The following is a 23766-nucleotide window of genomic DNA, read 5'->3' as shown; positions in this document are numbered from 1 at the left end:
TCAGAACCTGGCTGTATGCAAATTAGTCTGTTCCTGTCCCAGTGCATGATGGGAACAGGGCAAACCAAACTACAAAAGCCAATTCTTACACTGGGAAGGAAACAAGCTACCGGGGACCGGTTTCTGGCATTTCAGCCTCTTCGGCCCGGCTTGCTTGAATCCTGATGGTGCAATGAGCAAGGGACTCACATCTGAGTATACCCTTCCACGCTTAGGGTGGACAAAAATATTTACAACAAGGGGTGGTGAGGGACAGAGTCTCTGAATTAAACAGAATACTCTCACCCAGTCAAGAGATCAGGGCTAGATCCAACACCGTTTTTTAGCTCACTGCACCATCCCAGTTTCAGAACCTGGCTGTATGCAAATTAGTCTGTTCCTGTCCCAGTGCATGATGGGAACAGGGCAAACCAAACTACAAAAGCCAATTCTTACACTGGGAAGGAAACAAGCTACCGGGGACCGGTTTCTGGCATTTCAGCCTCTTCGGCCCGGCTTGCTTGAATCCTGATGGTGCAATGAGCAAGGGACTCACATCTGAGTATACCCTTCCACGCTTAGGGTGGACAAAAATATTTACAACAAGGGGTGGTGAGGGACAGAGTCTCTGAATTAAACAGAACACTCTCACCCAGTCAAGAGATCAGGGCTAGATCCAACACCGTTTTTTAGCTCACTGCACCATCCCAGTTTCAGAACCTGGCTGTATGCAAATTAGTCTGTTCCTGTCCCAGTGCATGATGGGAACAGGGCAAACCAAACTACAAAAGCCAATTCTTACACTGGGAAGGAAACAAGCTACCGGGGACCGGTTTCTGGCATTTCAGCCTCTTCGGCCCGGCTTGCTTGAATCCTGATGGTGCAATGAGCAAGGGACTCACATCTGAGTATACCCTTCCACGCTTAGGGTGGACAAAAATATTTACAACAAGGGGTGGTGAGGGACAGAGTCTCTGAATTAAACAGAATACTCTCACCCAGTCAAGAGATCAGGGCTAGATCCAACACCGTTTTTTAGCTCACTGCACCATCCCAGTTTCAGAACCTGGCTGTATGCAAATTAGTCTGTTCCTGTCCCAGTGCATGATGGGAACAGGGCAAACCAAACTACAAAAGCCAATTCTTACACTGGGAAGGAAACAAGCTACCGGGGACCGGTTTCTGGCATTTCAGCCTCTTCGGCCCGGCTTGCTTGAATCCTGATGGTGCAATGAGCAAGGGACTCACATCTGAGTATACCCTTCCACGCTTAGGGTGGACAAAAATATTTACAACAAGGGGTGGTGAGGGACAGAGTCTCTGAATTAAACAGAATACTCTCACCCAGTCAAGAGATCAGGGCTAGATCCAACACCGTTTTTTAGCTCACTGCACCATCCCAGTTTCAGAACCTGGCTGTATGCAAATTAGTCTGTTCCTGTCCCAGTGCATGATGGGAACAGGGCAAACCAAACTACAAAAGCCAATTCTTACACTGGGAAGGAAACAAGCTACCGGGGACCGGTTTCTGGCATTTCAGCCTCTTCGGCCCGGCTTGCTTGAATCCTGATGGTGCAATGAGCAAGGGACTCACATCTGAGTATACCCTTCCACGCTTAGGGTGGACAAAAATATTTACAACAAGGGGTGGTGAGGGACAGAGTCTCTGAATTAAACAGAATACTCTCACCCAGTCAAGAGATCAGGGCTAGATCCAACACCGTTTTTTAGCTCACTGCACCATCCCAGTTTCAGAACCTGGCTGTATGCAAATTAGTCTGTTCCTGTCCCAGTGCATGATGGGAACAGGGCAAACCAAACTACAAAAGCCAAGGTATAATATAGCGCAGGGATTCACAAAGTGACGCATCTGCCTGTCACTTTGCAAATAGGGCGCAACATGGTGCATTTTTTACGCCACCGGTGCATCACAAAAAATACTTAACAGCAGTGCAAAATTGTTACAAGGCCTTATACATTAGGCCCTTTATATAGATGTTTACCTTGAGAAAGAGCTAAATGTCTTCACTCGCATTGAAGTTAGTCTGTGGCTCACTATGGGCTGGCTCACTGCTCCATGCTGTAGTAAATGGAAAACAATCTGAATGACACAACAGACCAATGACTAAAGAGGGCTTGCTGAAAGTCTATCTATATAAGTATACTATATATAATTCAATTAAAAGGGCTTGACTAATGTTAGACCTCATAGAGTGATGGCAAATACTGACTAACGTTGACGTCATCTTGTGTCACTTCTGAAATAAGTTTTGAAAGCAGTTTCACAAACTGGTGAACAAATTTAAGTCTGGCATCTGACATTTTAGTACTCAGATTGATAGAACTTTGGCCAACAGACTAGGGCTCACATTTATTAAGGATTACAGCAAAGTGATGCAAGGTGGTGCATCTTATTTACTATCAAGTTCAAGAGTGTTCTATGTTGGAGAAGTGGCAGTTTCTCAGCACAAAAAAATGCTTACCACTGTTTTGACTTTCTGTGTGTGATGGAAGTGTTACAGGGGCAGATCAGTACAAAAAAACAAAACGATCCTGATCTGCTTTGATAGACATATGAGGGTTGGCATCCAAAACTAATACTCAATTTAAGCAGGCACAAACTAATGGACATTCGTTCAATTCTCAAACAATTGATGCACAGCACACATCCAATGTGGGACCTTTCTGAGTTTTTTGAGATGGTACACACATGCCATCTGAGGGGGCCTGGGTAGGCCTGAAAATTGGATTGTTAGTGTAGATATTATGAGTATAATGTTAAAACCATATGATGAGTCCTGCGTTGGCAAATTAAGCTTAAAGATATTGCAACTATTCTGTTAATGCCACGTTGGATCATATGGACCAATGACAGCAGCTACTTAAATTGGAAAAGCAACTGAGCCATACATAAGAGCACAAGGCCACCTTGTACAGCCTCCAGTGTAAGCAGGGGTTTTCAATTTCCATTCACAAAAATATGGAGGCATCCTTGATTCAGCAGACTGAAAAGGGGTCAGATATTGGCTCCTCAGAACAAGATCCTATTCGATCAAAGTATACATACCACAAGAAAGATTTATGAATGATCAACTGTTGATTTCAGCTAAACATTGCAGTTGCTACAATTCTGGGAATAAAGTGAGCATTTCATCTTCTAGCCTCTGGGTACAACAATGTGGATGGGAGACAGTCTACATGTGATGGTGTGAAGTTTCTTTTATTTTGAAAGAGTTCTTCGGTGGCATTGATGAGGAGTGTATTGGAATTCGAGTCGCATGTACTGTAAACATTTATTAGGTAAATTCTCTTTGAATTATGGATATGTGTTCCCTGTTAGGATAAGATGGTATTAAAACCTGCCAGGATCCTTCAGCAGCTCACTTCATGAATCGCTCAAGGCTCAATGCTACCAGATTGTGGACCCCCTTGGAAGAAGTCAGGCTTATCCCGAGAGGCACTGTACAAACTATTTATAACCACACACAGACAATAACAAAGTCAAAACACCACAAAGATATTGTACACCAGCTTAGAATAATAGCTAAGTATTGGTGAAATTTACGAATTCGCGGTCCGCGAATTCGTGCAAAATGGCAAAAAAAATCAGCGAGTTCGCGAATTTTCCCGCGAACTCGCGTATTTTTGTGCCATTTGCACATTTATGTGACCACGTGTGCCTGTAACTTGGCCAGTGTGCCAAAAGGCGCCGAGGTCCCTTGACTGAGCTGGCCATTATAGTGGAGACGGGCAGGAAGACGTTTCATACCGCTAGTGTGTGGTGGACGGGGCCAAACGGGTGGGGCTTCTCTGCAAGTTCACATGCATCTTGTTTATAAAGGGTCAGAGACCGAGCAGAGCAGCAGATGAGGAAAAAGCAGCCTCCTGGTCACAGGAGCTACACGGAACTGCGCTCGGGAAACTCATGTATGCAAAAATACGTTTGGCACAGGACCTCAGAGTCCTTCAGATGTCCAAGATAGCTCTGCTGCACTTGTTGGTACAAAGCCATTCTGATCCTGCTCAGTGGGTTCAGGCGCATGCAGCTGCTGCTGCTGGACAATCTCCCATCTCATACTAAATTGCCCCGTACAGGCATATGCTGGCGCTGGGCATTAGGGTGCAGTGGCGTGCGGGTGCTCCATGCCTGGTACATGTGCATACCGGTGCCAGGGGGGACATGTGTTTATTGGTGCTGTGTAGCAAGTTATGACTTTACATTTTCACTGCACCAGACGGTGGTACCACCTACACGGATCAGGAGCATCCAGGCACCAGACTTCATGGTGCAAGAGCATAATGGTGCTGTGCGGTACCGGTATATATTTACTGGGGGCAGGGGACACTTAGCACAATGAGTGCTCACACCGAGAGGGCTCCCAGGTAATTGAGCACGAATGATTTTCACACTGAGAGGGCTCCGGGGAAGTTCAGCAGCACGGGGGCTCACACCCACTGGGCCCCGGGGCAGTTCAGTAGCACGTGGGCTCACAACCCCTGGGCAGCTCAGCAGCACGGGGGCTCACACCCACAGGGCTCCCGGGCAGTTTAGCAGCGCCACCCTCTGGTTCATCACTGCAACCCTCTGGTTCATCACTGCCATCCTTTGGTACACCACTGCCACCCTCTGGTTCATCACTGCCACCCTCTGGTTCACCACTGCCACCCTCTGGTTTAGCACTGTCACCCTCTGGTTCATCACTGTCACCCTCTGGTTCATGACTGCCACCCTCTGGTTCATCACAGCACCCTCTGGTTCACCACTGCCACCCTCTGGTTCATCACTGCCACCCTCTGGTTCATCACAGCACCCTCTGGTTCACCACTGCCGACCTCTGGTTCATCACTGCCACCCTCTGGTTCATCACTGTCACCCTCTGGTTCATTACTGCCACCCTCTGGTTCACCACTGCCACCCTCTTGTTCATCACTGCCACCTCTGGTTCATCACTGCCTCCCTCTGGTTCATCACAGCACCCTCTGGTTCACCACTGCCACCCTCTGGTTCATCACTGCCACCCTCTGGTTCATCACTGCCACCCTCTGGTTCATCACAGCACCCTCTGGTTAACCACTGCCACCCTCTGGTTCACCACTGCCCCCCTCTGGCTCACCACTGTCACCCTCTGGTTCATCACTGCCACCCTCTGGTTCACCACTGCTACCCTCTGGTTGATCACTGCCATCTTATGGTTCATCACAGCACCCTCTAGTTCACCACTGCCACCCTATGGTTCATCACAGCACCCTCTGGTTCACCACTGCCACCCTATGGTTCACCACTGCCACCCTCTGGTTCATTACTGTCACCCTCTGGTTCATCACTGCCATCCTCTGGTTCACCACTGCCATCCTCTGGCTCATCACTGCCACCCTCTGGTTCATCACAGCACTGCCTGTTTCATCACTGTCACCCTCTGGTTCATCACTGTCACCCTCTAGTTCATCACCGCCACCCTCTGGTTCATCACAGCACCCTCTGGCTCACCACTGCTACCCTCTAGTTCATCACTGTCCCCTTCTTGTTCATCACTGCCACCCTCTGGTTCATCACAGCACCCTCTGGTTCACCACTGCCACCCTCTGGTTCATCACTGCCACCCTCTGGTTCATCACAGCACCCTCTGGTTCACCACTGCTACCATCTGGTTCATAACTGCCACCCTCTGGTTCATCACAGCACCCTCTGGTTCACCACTGCCAACCTCTGGTTCATCACTGCTACCCTCTAGTTCATCACTGCCACCCTCTGGTTCACCATTGCCACCCTCTGGATCATCACTGTCACCCGCTGGTTCATCACTGCCACCCTCTGGTTCACCATTGCCACCCTCTGGATCATCACTGTCACCCGCTGGTTCATCACTGCCACCCTCTGGTTCATCAATTCCACCATCTAGTTCATCACTGCCACCCTCTGGTTCATCACAGCACCCTCTGGTTCACCACTGCCACCCTCTGGTTCATCACTGCCACCATCGGGTTTATCACAGCACCCTCTGGTTCCCCACTGTCACCCTCTGGTTCACCACTGTCACCCTCTGGTTCATCACTGCCACCCTCAGGTTAATCACTGCCACCCTCTGGTTCACCACTGCCACCCTATGGTTCACCACTGCCACCCTCAGGTTCACCACTGCCACCCTCTGGTTCACCCCTGCCACCCTCTGGTTCATCACTGACACCCTCTGGTTCATCACTGCCACCATCGGGTTTATCACAGCACCCTCTGGTTCCCCACTGTCACCCTCTGGTTCACCACTGTCACCCTCTGGTTCATCACTGCCACCCTCAGGTTAATCACTGCCACCCTCTGGTTCACCACTGCCACCCTATGGTTCACCACTGCCACCCTCAGGTTCACCACTGCCACCCTCTGGTTCACCCCTGCCACCCTCTGGTTCATCACTGCCACCCTCTGGTTCACCACTGCCACCCTCCAGTTCACCACTGCCACCCTCTGGTTCATCACAGCACCCTCTGGTTCACCACTGTCACCCTCAGGTTTACCACTGCCACCCTCTGGTCCATCACTGCCACCCTCTGGTTCACCACTGCCACCCTCTGGTTCACCCCTGCCACCCTCTGGTTCATCACTGCCACCCTCTGGTTCACCACTGCCACCCTCCGGTTCACCACTGCCACCCTCTGGTTCATCACAGCACCCTCTGGTTCACCACTGTCACCCTCAGGTTTACCACTGCCACCCTCTGGTTCATCACTGCCACCCTCTGGTTCACCACTGCCACCCGCTGGTTCATCACTGTCACCCTCTGGTTCATCACTGCCACCCTCTGGTTCATCACAGCACCCTCTGGTTCACCAATGCCACCCTCTGGTTCACCACTGACACCCTCTGGTTCATCACTGCCACCCATTGGTTCACCCCTGTCACCCTCTGGTTCATCACTGTCACCCTCTGGTTCATCACTGCCACACTCTGGTTCATCACTGCCACCCTCTGGCTCATCACAGCACCCTCTGGTTCACCCCTGCCACCCTCTGGTTCATCACTTCCACACTCTGGTTCATCACTGCCACCCTCTGGTTCATCACAGCACCCTCTGGTTCACCCCTGCCACCCTCTGGTTAATCACTTCCACCCTCTGGTTCATCACTGCCACCCTCTGGTTCACCATTGCCACCCTCTGGATCATCACTGTCACCGTCTGGTTCATCACTGCCACCCTCTGGTTCATCACAGCACCCTCTGGTTCACCATTGCCACCCTCTGGTTCATCACTGTCACCCTCTGGTTCATCACTGCCACCCTTTGGTTCATCACAGCACCCTCTGGTTCACCAATGCCACCCTCTGGTTCACCACTGACACCCTCTGGTTCATCACTGCCACCCATTGGTTCACCCCTGCCACCCTCTGGTTCATCACTGTCACCCTCTGGTTCATCACTGCCACCCTCTGGTTTATCACAGCACCCTCTGGTTCACCATTGCCACACTCTGGTTCATCACTGTCGCCGTCTGGTACATCACTGCCACCCTCTGGTTCACCACTGCCACCCTCTGGTTCACCCCTGCCACCCTCTGGTTCATCACTGCCACCCTCTGGTTCCTTGCTGCCACATCAGTTTCTTACTGCTATGCCGGTTGTTGGCACTCGAGCACAGTGCATTGCAAGAAGGAGGTGAGGTGCTACTGAGGTTTCTGGCAGAGGTGAGGGGTTGGGGAGTCGCTGATGCCTAGGGACGTTGCGGGACGCATGGGAGGTGACGCTAGGGTTTCCGAGTTGACCCTCAGTTCCTTACAGGTAGGCGGCGCCGATGAGGGGTTATAGGTCAAGGTACAAGGTTCGGATTCATGGCATTGAGGTTGAACCACTGGGCCACAGTTGTGGCGTCAGAGCAGGGTGCCATGATAGCGGTCATGTGGTGATCAGGAATCCAGCAGTGGAGCTTCTTTGGAGGCACTGTGTTGTCATTGCAGAATCTGTTGTAATTTGCGGTTGTTGTGTCAAATGGAAACCATTGCTTCCGTGCAGGCAGTGGCACAGCATAAAAATTGCAGGCAGGCCGTAGTTCCAAAGTCGCTCAGCGCTGGTTTCCTCTTGTAGTACTGACACTCACTTTGAAGGGCCTAAGAACTGGATTTGACACCACTTGATAAGTAGGGCTCTTAGCAGAGGAGCCCAGGTGCTACAGGAGAAGTCTATGTTGGCCCTGATACTTCCAATAGGAGACAAGCTCATCTCCAGCCCTTTGAGAAACTTTAGAAAGCAGGATGTAGATATCAAAGTCTAGTCCGCTCACTCCTAGGACATGTGCAGCAGACCAACACAGCAAGGTAAACAGCAAAGTGGCAGTCCCTCCTGGCAGCACACCAGCTCTTCTTCCTGACAGAATGTCCTCAGTTCAGTAATGTTCTGAGTATATGGGGTCAGAGGTCCAGTAGTTATAGCCATTCTAGCCTTTGAAGTAGGGAGAAGTCAATGAAAGGTCATGTAGTGCAAAATAACCTACCCTTTTTGGCCATGGCTCTAGACACTCTACGAGGGGGTAGGAAGCTCTTTGTGTGGTGACAGACACAGCCCTATTCAGGAGCAAGTGTCAGCTCCCCCCACCACTCTAGCTCAGGAAGGCTCATCAACCTGGAGATGGACCATCAGGATATGCATAAGACACACAAATGATGGGCTGAATGCAGAACAAATCAAACATTCACCACCAGTCAAGAGATCTGGATTAAAAATATTGTTCTTTTGCTCACCATGCCACCCCAGTTTAGAACCAGCCATATTGCAAATCAGTCTTGACCCTGATCTTCATTGGAACAGTCCAGCCTGAACTGGGAAGCCAGGTCCCCCTAGAAAAGAAACAAGCATGCTATGACTGGTTTCATGGTATCATCCCTCATCAGCCAGGCTAGTTTGCATCCAGTGGCACAGTGAGCCCGGGACCCATGTCTGGGCATACCTGACACACTTAAGGTGAATAAGCAAAAGACACACAAATGATGGATGGAATGCAGAACAAATCAAACATTTACCCCCAGTCAAGAGGTTTGTCTTAAATCCGTTGTTCGTTTGCTCACCACGCCACCCCAGTTTTAGACCCAGCCGTATGCAGGGTACACCTCAACTTCCTTTGTGTGTGATGTCTAAAGTGATCTCACAAAGTCCAACTTTCATCTAAACCAGATGTGTATTCTTGGCATAGGCAGAGGCACAGAATGGTTAAGTAAGAAAATGGCAACTTTTTAAAATTGTCATTTTCATACCCTGGGCACACCTGGTGCAATGTAATAGGGACTTACCAGAAATAAATATGCCAATCATGGCAAAACCAAATGCCAATACATGTTGGAAATAGAGCACTTGCACTTTAGCACTGGTCTGCAGTGATAAAGTGCCCAGAGTCCTAAAGCCAGCAAAAATGACATTCAGCAGACAATCAAAAGAAGGATGTCAGAAGCAAAAAGACAAGGGAAACCACATCAAAAGATTCCAGGTCTAACACATGCCCGCCCTCGCCCCCTCCCCCCCAGCAGAAAGTGGGGAGAGCTACCCAACCTCCTGGGAGTTCTCATCATTAAAACAGAAGAGCCTGGAAGGCTATAAACATTGGCGTGTTCTGTTCCAGGGCGGTGTTCCAACATAAAGTACATCCCCTGTACGGAGATGGGCCAACTAAACAGTTTAGAATTCTCACCCCTCATCTATATTAACCATCTTAGGATAAAAACAAAAGCCTAACGATGAACCCTTCTTGCTAACAGCACCTAACCTCCTATCTCCCCAAGTATTTGTTTTCCCCTAGATTACAATTGGGGTTTGTGTGCACACTGACTGGCACTCATCGTAACTGTGCCTATTCCCTAGGGAACTAGATTCAAAATGAACAACCGCAAAGGTGCACCACAAAGTTCTTAGAATGTCTAGTTCATGCCCTCATCTCTTATGAGTTAGCATTTGGTGAAAGGAGCCATATGGAATTTTTTCCTTTGACGATTTACTTGGAAGCACTCTCTTCCAATTTACAAGCCCTGAAGAAGTCCCAAAGGGACGAAACGGGTTGGCTGTATGGTGCTTTCTTTGAAAATAAAGAACTTTGAAAGACAAGAGAACATCATCTCTCGCGATTCATTATACTCATAATATTGTTGTTTGTAGAACTTTGTGGTGCACCTTTGCGGTTGTTCATTTTAACCATCTGAGGAGCCTGTGGTTCATCTGAACCCAGAAGTAAGTCCCAAACAAGTAGGCTTGTAGCTTCTTCAGCTTCCAGACCGCAGCAAAATATTCCCTTTCTATTGCGCTCCATTTCTGTTTCCTGGGAAGTAAGCTCCTACTAATGATTCTACTGGTTGATCTAGGCCCTCTTTGTTTAGCAGTAAAAGCATGGCTCCCACACCTTTCTTTGAGGCATCAGTCTGCACCACAAATTCCTTGGAGAAGTCAGGAGGAGGGGTCTCGTGCACATGGCCTCCTTCAGAGTGTCAAAAGCGGTATGGCACGCCTCTGTCCACATCACCTGACAGGGCTGCTTCTTGAAAGTCATCACTGTCAAGGGGGAACAATGTAGTTGTATCCCTTGACAAAGCACCTATAGCAACCGGTAAGATCAAAAAATGCTCTTACTCCTGCCTGGTCTTGGGGGGGTGCCCAAGCCAGAATCTTGTTGATCAATATCTGTAGGAGCTTCACCATGCCGATCCCTATCTGGTGTCCTAAGTACACCACAGACCACTGCCCTATCTGGAATGGATTTAGGCCCAGATCTCTGTACTGGGGTGAATGTATGACATTGTTCTGCATTCTGTCCATCACCTGTTGCTTTTGCATTTGTCACCCCGAGTGGGACGGGTATGCTCAGACGTGAGTCCCGTGCATTCCATGCCACTGGAATCAAGTTATCCAGGCTGATGAGGGCTGAAAGCCCGAAACCGGTCCTTGGATGCTTGTTTCCAGTCCAGGGAGGACCTGGCTTGGCAGTTCGGGCTGGACTTTTCCCATGTGGCACAGGTTCAAGACTGATTTGCATATGGCTGGGTTCAAACTGAAATTGCATGGTGAGCAAAAAAACGATGGATTTAGGCCCAGATCTCTGTACTGGGGTGAATGTATGACATTGTTCTGCATTCTGTCCATCACCTATTGTTTTTGCATTTGTCACCCCGAGTGGGACGGGTATGCTTAGACGTGAGTTCCGTGCTCTCCATGCCACTGGAATCAAGCTATCCAGGCTGATGAGGGCCAATATTTGTATTGTAAATTCCCCCCTAGTATCAATTATATGATGAAATCTCACTGTCATCCAAGGGGATTGAGGACTCTGACTGAGAAAACACAGATGTGCTGCCGTAATTCCTCAAAAACATTTCAACAAAGAATATGACCTCTAACTCCTCCTGGAAACATGGACGTTATCTGTGTGGAAAATACTTAGGTATATAAGCCACGCAAGATTATCCATTGAGTTGAATGAAACATGAAACAGCGTCCACCTGCAGACAGCATGCAGAACTAAAATTACATTAATACTACTACTACTTGATGATGACATCTTTAGAATCATACAGGTGAATGCCCAACAAATGAAAATAGATGAATTTCTAAAACAGTTATCAGCCATCAGAGATGCCATAAATACGCCCACAGATTCCAATCAGATTTTTTTTTACTTGTCCTGAATACAACTGTAAAATAGGTGGTTGGGAAAGCGATTCCGACCAAGTATGGAAGTTGAAATCATCACAAGGCATCCAATTAGTTAACGTTTATTTTCCAACAAAAGATGCAGGGGCATATTCTCAAGGATTTATCGCAGAGTTATCGGCGATTTATAGCAGGCAAATTGGCGATAAATTTTATCGCACCATTCACAAGCTGGTGCTAACAGCCCATATTACCACTTTACTTGCGATAGCAGCTACAAAAAACATCGCCACAGATGACACCGGCAACTATTGCAATTGAAATGCAGAGCAGGTGTTCCCGTGCAAAAAGCCGCGACAACACCACTCCGCAACTTTCACAACAACCAGCCAGATCGGCGAATAGAACCCAAAACAGGTGATAGGGTGCATTAGCAGCAATCAGTCAATCAATCATGGTCATTTGTATAGCGCGCTACTCGCGCTACTCACCCGGTCGGGTCTCAAGGCGCTGGGGGGGGGGTCCGCTACTGCTCGAAGAGCCAGGTTTTGAGGAGCTTCCTGAAGGAAAGTTGATCCTGGGTCAGTCGAAGGTGGATGGGGAGGGAGTTCCATGTCTTAGCTGCCAGGTAGGAGAAGGATCTTCCCCCGGCGGTGGCTTTGCAGATGCGTAGAACGGCGGCGAGGGAGAGGCTGGTTGATCGTAGCTGGCGGTTGTTGAGGTACTTGGGGCCCAGGTTGTGGAGGGCCTTGTGTGCGTGGGTGAGGAGCCTGAACGTGATCCTCTTGCTGACGGGGAGCCAATGCAGGTCTCCCAGGTGGCCGGAGATGTGGCTGTGTCGGGGGACGTCCAGGATGAGTCGTGCGGAGGCATTCTGGATGCGCTGGAGTCTTTCCTGAAGTTTGGCTGTGGTTCCGGCGTAGAGGGTGTTTCCGTAGTCCAGTCGGCTGGTGATGAGTGCTTGAGTGACCGTCTTTCTAGTTTTAGTGGGGATCCATTGGAAGATTTTACGGAGCATGCGCAGGGTGTTGAAGCATGAAGATGAGACGGTGTTGACTTGTCTGGTCATCGAGACGGAGGAGTCCAGGATGAAACCGAGGTTGCCTGCGTGGTCCGTTGGTTTGGGAGCGGTGCCCAGGGCAGGGGGCCACCAGAAATCATCCCAGGCGGAGGGCAATGATCCCAGGAAGAGGGCTTCCGTCGTGTCTGAGTTCAGTTTCAGACGGCTGTTCTTCATCCACTCGGCGACGTCTTTCATCCCTTCATGCAGGCTGGTTCTGGCGGTGGCGGGGTCGTTGGTGAGGAAGAGGATCAGCTGGGTGTTGTCGGCATAGATGATGTTGAGGTTGTGTTTGCGTGCGATGGCTGCGAGAGGGCTTATGTAGACGTTGAAGAGGGTTGGGCTGAGTGATGATCCTTGTGTTACGCCGCAGATGACTTCGGTGGCCTCTGATCTGAACGGGGGGAGGCGGACTCTCTGGGTTCTTCCGGCGAGGAACGAGATGGACCACTCCAGTGCCTTCTCTTGGACTCCGATGTTGCTGAGGCTCTGCACTAGGGTGCGGTGGCAGACAGTGTCGAACGCTGCAGAGAGGTCCAGGAGGATGAGGGCCGCCATTTCCCCGTTGTCGAGCAGGGATCTGATGTCGTCAGTGGCTGCGATGAGGGCGGTCTCTGTGCAGTGGTTGGCTCGGAAACCGGACTGCGAGGGGTCGAGGGATCCGTTAGTTTCGAGGAAAGCGGGAAGCTGACTGTTGATGGTCTTCTCAATGACTTTGGCAGGAAAAGGGAGGAGCGAGATAGGGCGGTAGTTCTTGAGGTCGGTGGGATCTGCCATTGGTTTCCTCAGGAGGGTGCTGAGCTCGGCGTGTTTCCAGGTCTCCAGGAAGGTGGCCGTGTTGAAGGAGGTGTTGATGACGTCGAGGAGTTGGGGTGCGATGATGGAGTCGGCCTTGTTGAAGATGTGGTGGGGCCAGGGGTTGGTTGGTGATCCGGAGTGGATGGTGTTCATTGTGCGGGTAGTGTCTTCGGTGCTGACCGGGGTCCAGACGTAGAGGGTAGTGGTGGAGGGTGTTGGTTATGTGGTTAGGTGCATGGTAGGTGCGCCGAAGCTGTTGTGTATATCGGCGATCTTGCGGTGGAAGAACGAGGCGAGTGAGTTGCAGAGGTCTTGCGAGGGGGTGATGTTGTTTCCGGCGCTGGGGTTGGTGAACTCTTTGATGACGCTGAAGAGCAGCAGGAATTTAACACCTGCTCTGACCTAGTGCAAAGTCTGATGACAGCCTACACCTGAAAAGGGCCAGGCCAGAGTCACACCTGATGGGCAACAGATGGCATGGAGCCATTGATCATGCAGCTTGGAGACCCAATAGGGCCACAACACCCACCGCCACCACCTCCAGAACCCCCGGGCACCCCTTCCCCAGGGCAAAGGCACGTCACATCAACTTCACAAAATCATGTACAAAATATTTTGCTTCATGTTGCACAATCACAACAGGTAACATGCATGTGTCGTCACAAAATCTAACATCACACATTCACCTTTGAATTACCAAATTAAACATTTTATTTAAAAAACTCCAAACAACAATTTTGAAGACTCATGGCGGGTCTCCTCGGGACAATCTGTAGGTCACAGCCTGCAAGACAAAATTCCAGATAAGAAGGTGTGTCATGCGCACATCAAAGGACAACGAGAGAGCAAACGAGAGAGAGAAGAGATACAGAGAGAGAGTAAAAGAGGGAGAGAGAGGGAGAGGGAGAAAGACAGAAAGAGAGGGAGAGAGTGAGAGAAAGACAGAAAGAGAGGGAGAGAGGGAGAGAAAGACAGAAAGTGGGAGAGAGGGAGAGAGAGAAAGACTGAAAGAGAGGGAGAGAGAGAAAGATGGAAAGAGAGGGAGAGAGAGAAAGACGGAAAGAGAGGGAGAGAGAGACACCGTGAAAAGAAGAGAGGGATAGGGAGATAAATTGCCTACACTGCGCATCCAGACCTCACTGCTCACCTGCTGGCAGTGGTGTGTCTCCAACCACATGCCAGTATGCACTGCAGTTCACCAGGTCCCTCATCTGAAAGAGCCCAGATACATGAATGGCTGAGTACATACAATTGCACTTGCCACCATTGCCTGTATGCCCCTATGCACCCAGGCAGCTGGAAACTAGCGCCTCCCGCCGCCCAGCGGTGCATGCCCGCTCTGCGCACCCAGCCTCACTGCTAACCTTCTGCCACCAGCGTGTCTCCAAGAGGGCCCACCACATACCAGTGCAAGCCCCAAAGCCTGGGGCCCGTGAACATGGCACCCTCCACCTCATGCAGCCCTACTCCGCGTGCCACCAGGTCTCACACTTGATTCCGGGTCTTGATTTCGCTATGGCAGAGGACATATTAGTGCACAAGGCATCTTCGCAGGCTGCACACCCACTCAGCCCTTTTAGGTGCCACTAACTCTGTGACCCCCGAGGCAACACCAGGTGGCGGTAGGCCCGCACTGCCCGCTGGCTCAGGCCTACACTGCAGTCCACCAGGGCTCACAACAATCATCACCAGTCTGGACCGCCAGGACTTAAGGTGCCCCTACCTCAGTTCACCGAAAGACACCGTCCCATGTCGGTGTGCCTATGCCGGCCGCAGTGTATCCAGTGCCATCAAGTTTGTGCCCTGAAGGGTCATGGACCCTCTATTAATGAGTATCGTAGTGCGGCCAAAATCATGTCACCTCTGGACCTGGGGAATGTGAGCAAGCAGAAATAATAATCACACAGATACACCCGGAGAGACATTGTAAATGGCATCGAGCATGTGCTCCCGGCCCTTTTTATTGACAGGGTCACATGTCCTGTGACGCGTGTGCTGGATGGGTGTGGTGTGGGTGTAAACCAGTCATGAAGGAGTGGCTATGGCATGCTGACAATGAGACCTGTGATCAGCAGATCACTACAGGGAAGACCTGGGACATGTAGCATTGTCATTCCCCCCCTGTGAGCGTAAGCAGAGTGGGCTGGCCTGGGGCATGCCAGTCTAGCATAAGGGTATGAAAAATGACCCAGAGGCTCTGGGCCTGGTTCTGTACTGGGCTGGACAAGGAAGTAACTAATGGTTGTGTCCCTGTTGTTTTGTCGGTGCCACCTGGACCGCATTCGGCAATGTGTCACCCTGTGACCCAAGTCCAATGACATGAGCAACATGGACATAATGGTGAATCAATTTCCCTACATTCATCCATACTTCCACACTTGAAAGACAATAGACATGGCACATCTGTGTGATTATGAATGTTTAATGCACATTCAGTGGAGTGTTGCAGCTGGAGCAGTACTGGGCCAGGCAAACCCCACTTTACAATGTTGGCCCACGGAGGGCCAGCCAGAGTCCTTCAGGGAATGACTAGTCCAAAGAAAGAGGAAGAGTTCAGTCCGCAGTCTGATTGCTGTGTCATTGGCTATCAAACAGGATATGGCAGTCCATTTCTAGGTCCAAGGTGAGTGTTGCAGAGAGTATCAGCGGACAGTGGAAGGTGATGATGCAAAGGGCCGAACCAAGCAGAAACGGGCCATATGGCAGAGATGAATGCTACTGTGTCCTTCGTACCGCAAAGGCAGGATCATCTGCATCTTCGTCCACTGCTGTTTCATATGCCTCAAGTGTGGGTGGTGGTGTTTTTTCTCCAGCACTGTGTGGCACTGACACTTTCGGGGGCGGAGGTGAGGATGTAGGGGTAGCAGCAGCACACATCAGTGCCATGCCTTGTGGTAGCAATGCCATGAGGATGGTCTTGAGGTCATTGAGGAACCCAGCTACCTCTCGCTGGTGTGCGGCCACTCAATGGTCTCCATTAACCTCTGCATGTGACCCCAACTCCTGTGTGACATCTCTAGAGCCACTCTGACTGGACAGTTGTTCTACTCTCTAAGTCAGGGCTCCAGTAATGTCAGCCATTGATCGGGCTGGACTGTTCCCGTAAGGCACAGGATCAAGACTGATTTGCATATGGCCTGGTCGAAACTGGGGTGGCATGGTGAGCAAAAGAATGATGGATTTAACCCAGATCTCTTGACTGGGGGTGAGTGCTTTGATTTGTTCTGCATTCCATTCATCAAATGTATGTCTTTTGCATGGATAGGTGGAGGGCATGGAGCTGACTGTGGGTGTCTGTTAGGAACTGTGAGTGGTCCCTGATGGGACTTAGACACCCACGTATGGCACCTAGTTTGGCAGCCAAGCGGTCAAACCCCACCTGCACGTGTTCATGCAGATTCTCCTGGCACCCCAACACACGGCGTCGGAAGGCCATGTGTTCTTCGTGGGGGTCCCTGGTGGCAGCTGGGTTTGTGGATGCTTCCTGATGTGTGGTCTGTGCAGTGTGTGGGGTCTCCTCGTAGCATGGCTGCCCTACTCTCGAAGGTGGGCTTCAGAGGTTCCCCATAAGCTGTTGGAGGGCATCGGATTTGAAGGTGTGGAGGTCCTCTTTGTCATCAGAGAAGAGATGTTTGGGCTGCTCTGCAGGAGGTGTTGGACTTCTCTCTTCAATGTGAAGGGGATGCAGTTTAACATTGTGTTCACATGTATGTTGTCACATTCTACATGTTCACACTAATGGCCCGATTAACAGAATGAACTTAAGACTCAATCCTAAACTTACTACTATTTTGGTAATCACAGAATGCACTTACTACTTTTGGCATTCACAGAATGAACTTACTACTTTTGGTATTCACAGAAGTTAGGATTTTGTCTTAAGTCTGTCTTAAGTTTGTCTTAAGACAAACTTAAGACAAAATCCAAACTTCTGTGAATACCAAAAGTAGTAAGTTCATTCTGTGAATGCCAAAAGTAGCAAGTGCATTCTGTGAAAACCAAAATAGTAGTAAGTTTAGGATTGAGTCTTAAGTTCATTCTGTAAATCGGGCCCACAGACTGCATGACATGGTACATTGTGACTGTGAGTAGCTTCCTATTTGATGCGGGACAGTGGACATTTCAACGACATCACGGATGTGTGTTTGTACTTGTGCTTTATCAACCCACATTTTCCTGCAATACCAATTGAGATTGGCCTGTTTCTACACACATGCGGTACCAGTTGTGTCCTGTGTTCTGTTGTGGACGTTTTGCAGTTTGTACCACATTGTTGTCAATTTTGATGTGCTCTGCATGTTGTGTGTGTGTGCTGCATATTGGGGGAGTCACACCTGCAGCTCTGATTTTGCTTCCCCTTCTCCCTTACATGTGGTGTACCTTTAACTTCTGTGTTGTACAGTTCTGGGATTTTGGACACTTGGGTACATTGGTCACGTGGTGGGAATTGGGGTTCTGGGGCATGGTGTGTCCGCAGATGAGCTCTTCTTAATTGTGCATGTGTGCTATTGTGCCCATCACCCCCAGTCCCCCCAGGCCCTGGTCGTTACTCACCCCGGTGCTGTTGTGTCCGGTCATGTTGAGCAGTGTCCGGTACCCCAACTTCTGCCACAGTCTCCCCACTGATGACTGTGGACACCATTTCCTCCATCTCGTCCAGCTACTCCTGTGGTGTAGGACTCCCACCTCCAGTCTGCATTGCTGCCTTCCGGGTGTTTGCAAGTTTATGCTTGGTATTGGGCTTCACATCATTCCAGCGCCTCTTGACCTCTTCCATTGTCCTCTTCAGCACTCCTACTGCATGCACCTTGTCCACGATGGAGTGCCATATTCTATTTTTTGTTGCCAATGACAGAGTGGAGGTGACAAACAGTAGTTGATGGTGTTCTACCACCTCCGCTATCAGGATCCTGTTTTCCTGCGGACTGAACCGCTTCTTCATACTTTTCTTCTCTTAGGCCTTCCTTGACCCCAAGGTCCCAGGCTGGACTTCCGGGGGCTTGTGGGGTTCTGGCTGTCCTCTGTACTTGCTCCGGAAACATCCATTGTGCTTCGCTGTTGTTTGGCTTTTGTTTGTATGTTTTTTTCTACTTTTTTGGTGATTTTTCCCTCCTGACGGGTATGAATTGCAGGCCTGTCGCTGGTTTTCGCTGATTTTTGAATCGCAATTTGCCTCATCACAACTTTTTTTGCATTTGTGTTGACTTTATCGGGGACATTTGATGCATTATCGTGGGCCTATCGCATGGTACCACCGTGTTGAGAATACAACATTAACACAGCGTTATTTTCCTGCGATAGACTGCGATGTGAAGAGTTGCGTTAAGCTGATGTTGCAGTAATTATCACACGTTCTTGGGAATATCCCCCGCAATTTTAAAGTACCTTATGAAATACTGCACTAAAGAGGCTTAATTTCAGCACAACATTATTGGTCCCTCAACTCAATCAAAACTCAACTCCAAGAAAATACCAGGATATTATTCGTATCTGGGAAAAAAGCAGGAAAGAGAGAGAACGATGGAATAATTAAATGGAATCAAAAATAGAATACTGATAAAATCACCCAGCAATCACAGAGCTCATATTAAAGGTAATCGAAAATACAAATCAGCAATCAGAAGGGAGAAGGCAATATCAAAACCTTATTGATTCTTTGTTATCTCTAGTATGGAAAAATAGTTAAAAAATTAGAAAAAATAATCGAACTCTAGGAACACAGGATGATTTGATCAAATCTGTAAACATACATTGGAAGGACTGAAAAACTCAGTACAGTTGGATGCACTACCACAGACAATCAAAACAACAAGGAAGTATTTCAAAGTCACAACAATAATGATGTCTTAGTGCTCAAGGCAGAAACAATATTGTCATAAGATCTGCGGCATCACAAGTTGCACCAAAATTATAACATACCTCCCCTCTTGCAATGAGTTTGGGGTAGGGGATGCCTCAGTATGCTGCCACTACTAAAATAGCCCAACTCTGATAGACTTAACAAACATTTACAAAGCCCACATTCACCTAGTGTAACATAGAAAAAAGGTGAGAAAGCGAGATGGCACCTCACGGGCGCAACACCAATGGGACCCCTGGCTGGTGCTCACCAGGATGGGCCTGTTATCATCATTGGGCTTTGCGCACTGTAGCAAGACATAAACAATAAACAGAATCGAGGTTATCCCACTTTGATGCCTTAGTCAAGTCAAAAGTGCTTATATGCGTCACACACACCATCATGCTGCAAAGTGTTAATATTTACCCTTCAATAATCCTAGCCTCTCATACCAGCCGAGAGGAATTTGAACAGGATCACAGCTCCCAATGGTGAGCTTTGTTAAGTCTCCCTCCGTTCTTGTTACTGTATTAACAATCAACCAGGAACTATCAAAAACATCGTCTTATACCTGTGGTTTTCGTCATTTATGCTCGTTGGCTCCTTCCTATCCAATTTAGAAAGTTACCGGTAGTGAGGAGAAGTCCGGCGCTCAATCAGCCCTGGAACACCGAGGCTCTTCCCTGCCATTACCTATAGCGTGTGACGCGCCGTCTTGCATAGCATCTGATTGGCTGTGCACGTCTCAGGTACATGGCCGCCATCTTGGATCGGTCTTAAACACATTGTAAACAGAGATTTGTAATTGTAGAGCAACGAATCCTCGCGGGATCTCGCTATCATAACTTTATTGTAAATAACAATCTCAGCCCATCACTTGTATCTAAAGAGTGCATATCAATTGTGACCTTGTTTATTGTATTGATGTCCACACCTACGTGAGACATCCTTAATTGTGTAACACCCAAATCTGTAAATCAGCTATTCTGCTGGCATCTTCTCATGTGATTCAATATGTGACAAGCTGGCAAGTACTACGTTGGCCATGCAAGTCTAGCCTGTGTTGCTGCCTCATAATTAGATACAACCTGCAAATCCGGTTTGTAATTTTTAGAACTTTGTTGTCTAGACCACTTGTTCACATATTCTACTAAAAAGATGGATATAGATTGTTGATTTAGGGGGGGCTTTTTTGTTGATACCAATATGGTATCAATGCCTACAATTTCATACGGCACCTTTATTCATATAAGGCCATAACCAAGATAGTGGGAAATATGTCCTTGCCGTTGTGTTCTAATAATGACAATAATCGTGTTATATACCCCTCTACCTAATATGATGTTTATATGGAATCCTAAGTGGCAAGCTCTAGTGTTATGTATGTGCTCTCTTATCACTTACAGGTTTTCACTATCAAGGTTTGCAAAGATACCAGCATGTAATGTCCCAAGCCCCTATGTTCCCATCAGTCAGTAGATACATTCCCGAAGGAACATCTAGCGTAGTTTATTCCACTCCAGAAGTTCGTTCAATCCCCTCTGCTCGCTCTTCTCCTGAAAAATCCATCTGGCTTCTTTTGTAATCAGATGTCTCTCTACCGTTTGGGCATCCCCTGTCACTCTCCCCAAGACAACCCAGGTGAATGTATGTCTGTTGCGATGGCTTTGTTGTACCAGCTTAGTGGTCAGTTTTCCACTTCTGATGGTGCTTAAGTCTTCCTGTATGCGGAGTTTTATTTTACGAGTGGTGAGTCCAATGTATTCCAGACCACATTCACATTTCAATCTGTACACTACGTTGGCAGTGTTACAGTTACTAAACTGTTCAAGGGTCCAGTTCTTTCCTGATTGGAGAGTCACTGATGATGTTTTGCATGTTAGAGGACACACCGAACAATTTCCACACGGAAAATGCCCATTGGGAATGGTATCAGGTTTTGGATCTAGACTGGTTCTTACCCTGGTATGAACCAATTTGTCCTTTAAGTTACCAGCTCTCTGAAACGCGAAGCGTGGGGGTGGCATCTTATAGTCCTTGTTGGATAATAGTGTCCAATGTTTTCTGATTGATTGGCGAATCTTTGTCGCCATGGGGTCATAAGTCATTATCACCGGGATACATTCCTCTTTCTCTTTGGTGCGAGTCTCTAGTAACGCACTTCTGGGGGTGTTCAGAGCCCTTTTCTTAGCTTGTTTGATGACTCTCTGAGGATAGTTCCTAGCTTCCAACTTCCTACTGAGTCCTTCCGCTTGTTCTTTATACATTTCGGTTGAGGAACAGTTCCTCCGATAGCGTAGGAATTGTCCCACGGGCAGATTATCTCTTAAGGCTCTGGGGTGATATGGCTGATAGGAGAGCAGTGAGTTTCTATCCGTGGGCTTTTGGTGTACACTCGTTTGGAACCCCCTTCCATTGCCTCAATATCGAGATCGAGATAGACTGCTTCTTTTTTGCTGTATGACCAGGTAAAACGCAAACTCCGATCTTGCGTATTCAGCCAGTACAAGAACTGCAGGAGAGATGTTTCTTCTCCTGACCAAATGCAGAGCACATCATCAATATATCTCCTCCAAAGGCGCAAATGGCCTTTGAAGGGATTGATGTCAGAGTTGATGATGTGCTCTTCAAACTGGCCTACATAAATGCAGGCCAGACTCGGTACCATGGTTGCGCCCATGGATGTACCTGTAACTTAAAGAAACAGGTCATCCTTATAGCTAAAGAAGTTTCTTGTCAGTGCTAGTTCAACACATTGCAGAACAAAGCTCTGGGGGGCATCATAAAACCACTCCTCAGAGGCTAATGCCCGCGCTGCTGCCACCAGCGCGGCATCCTGAGGGATACATGAGTAAAGTGTCTCGATGTCGATAGTCACTATATACTCCGTCATGGGATCAAATGTCATTTCCCCCAGGACATTCAAACTGTCCATAGAGTCTTTGACAAATGATTTCTGTGTGATCACAGATTCGCGAAGATAGTAATCAGTGAACTGTGATAGTGGTTCCAATATTGATTGAATTCCTGATACAATTGGCCGCCCCGGCGGTGGCCGGGCCGGCTTATGTATTTTAGGAAGAATGTAGAAGGCTGGGGTCCTTGGATTGTTGTTAATAAGGAACTTCGCCTCCTTAGCACTGATCCATTTCTTCTCTTTCGCGTTGCCAATTAACTCCATTATGATTACCAGTAGTTCAGGAGTGGGGTCTTTCTTCAAGGGTTGATAGTTAGCTCTCTCATTTAGTAAGCGGTGAACCTCGGCTTCATAGTCACAGGTGTTTAATATGACCACTGCGCCGCCTTTGTCGGCGCTCTTTATTGTGATGTTACTGTTGTTTTGAAGTGACTTCACAGCTTCCCAATCTCCTTTGGTCATGTTCTTAAAGCCATTATTTTTGTTGTTATTTTCGATCTTTCCGATATCTTCCAAGACCTTCGCCTCAAATACGGCCACTTCCGGCCCCACAGCGCCAGTGGGTGGACAGAAAGTAGAGGGTTTCCTCAAGTTCGTATTGAAACCTTTGTTCTCCTCAAAGGGTTGTTTTGCAAAATATTTCTTCAATTTGATTTTTCTCACGGTCTTGTGAAATTCAATCCGACACCTGAAGGCGCCGTGTGAGGGGGTGGGGACAAATCCCAACCCCTTGTTGAGCACTTTCTCCTCGTTCATGGTTAGTGGGTGGTCAGATAAATTGACCACAATGCTCTTCAGAGTGGCTTCCTCCCTCTGCTCCGCGTATGTCGCGGGGAAAATGTTTGCCATTGAGGTGATGGGCGGCTGCCTCGTCCTCGTCCTTGTTGGCCCGGTCCCTTGTTTGTCGCCTGTCCCTGCTCTAAAAAATTGTGCAACAATGCACTTAGATCGGAGTTGGAAGGTTCAGGCTGATTGAATCTCACTCTATTGGTACTTGGTCCAGGTTCAGGCTCTTCTTCACTGGACGTGCTGTCAAACGTCCAGTTCGAAGGTGTCCACCTCTGTTGTTGCTGCCTGGCTCCTCTTCCTCTTCTTGCTCCACCAAATTGTTGCTGTTGATCTTCGGCAGGTTGGTAGTGTGAGTCATTCACATAAGGAAATGCCTATTCATGTGTGTAGCACTGTAGGTTCCGCTGCAATCCTCTGATTTTCTGGGTTACCATATACTGCTTGTATTCGTCTAGATCTTCTTTTATCTTCTGTAGATGTTCCTTCGGGTCCGTAAAACTACTAACATGACTGATGGGTTCCTCTAACTCAATCATCTCTTGAGTACCTCCTCACTCAGCCTCTGTGCTGTTTTGATTATAAGGATTAACCAGTCTCTGGTACATTTATTTCCAATGGAGCTCCAGTCAAGGCGGAACTGTTTATCATCAAGAAAGATGCGAGGTTCGATCCTCACTATTAGACTCGCTGGGGATGCTTCTGCTCGATAATACTCGGACATAAGTGCCCCATGAAGGGCAATCCTTATGTGTTTTTTCTTTAAGTTACTTAACT

The sequence above is a fragment of the Lissotriton vulgaris genome, chromosome 3_1 (assembly GCF_964263255.1).
Source record: "Lissotriton vulgaris chromosome 3_1, aLisVul1.2, whole genome shotgun sequence".
Lineage (NCBI taxonomy): Eukaryota > Metazoa > Chordata > Amphibia > Caudata > Salamandridae > Lissotriton > Lissotriton vulgaris.
The sequence above is the reverse complement of the archived record's forward strand: the minus strand, read 5'-3'. Positions refer to the sequence as shown.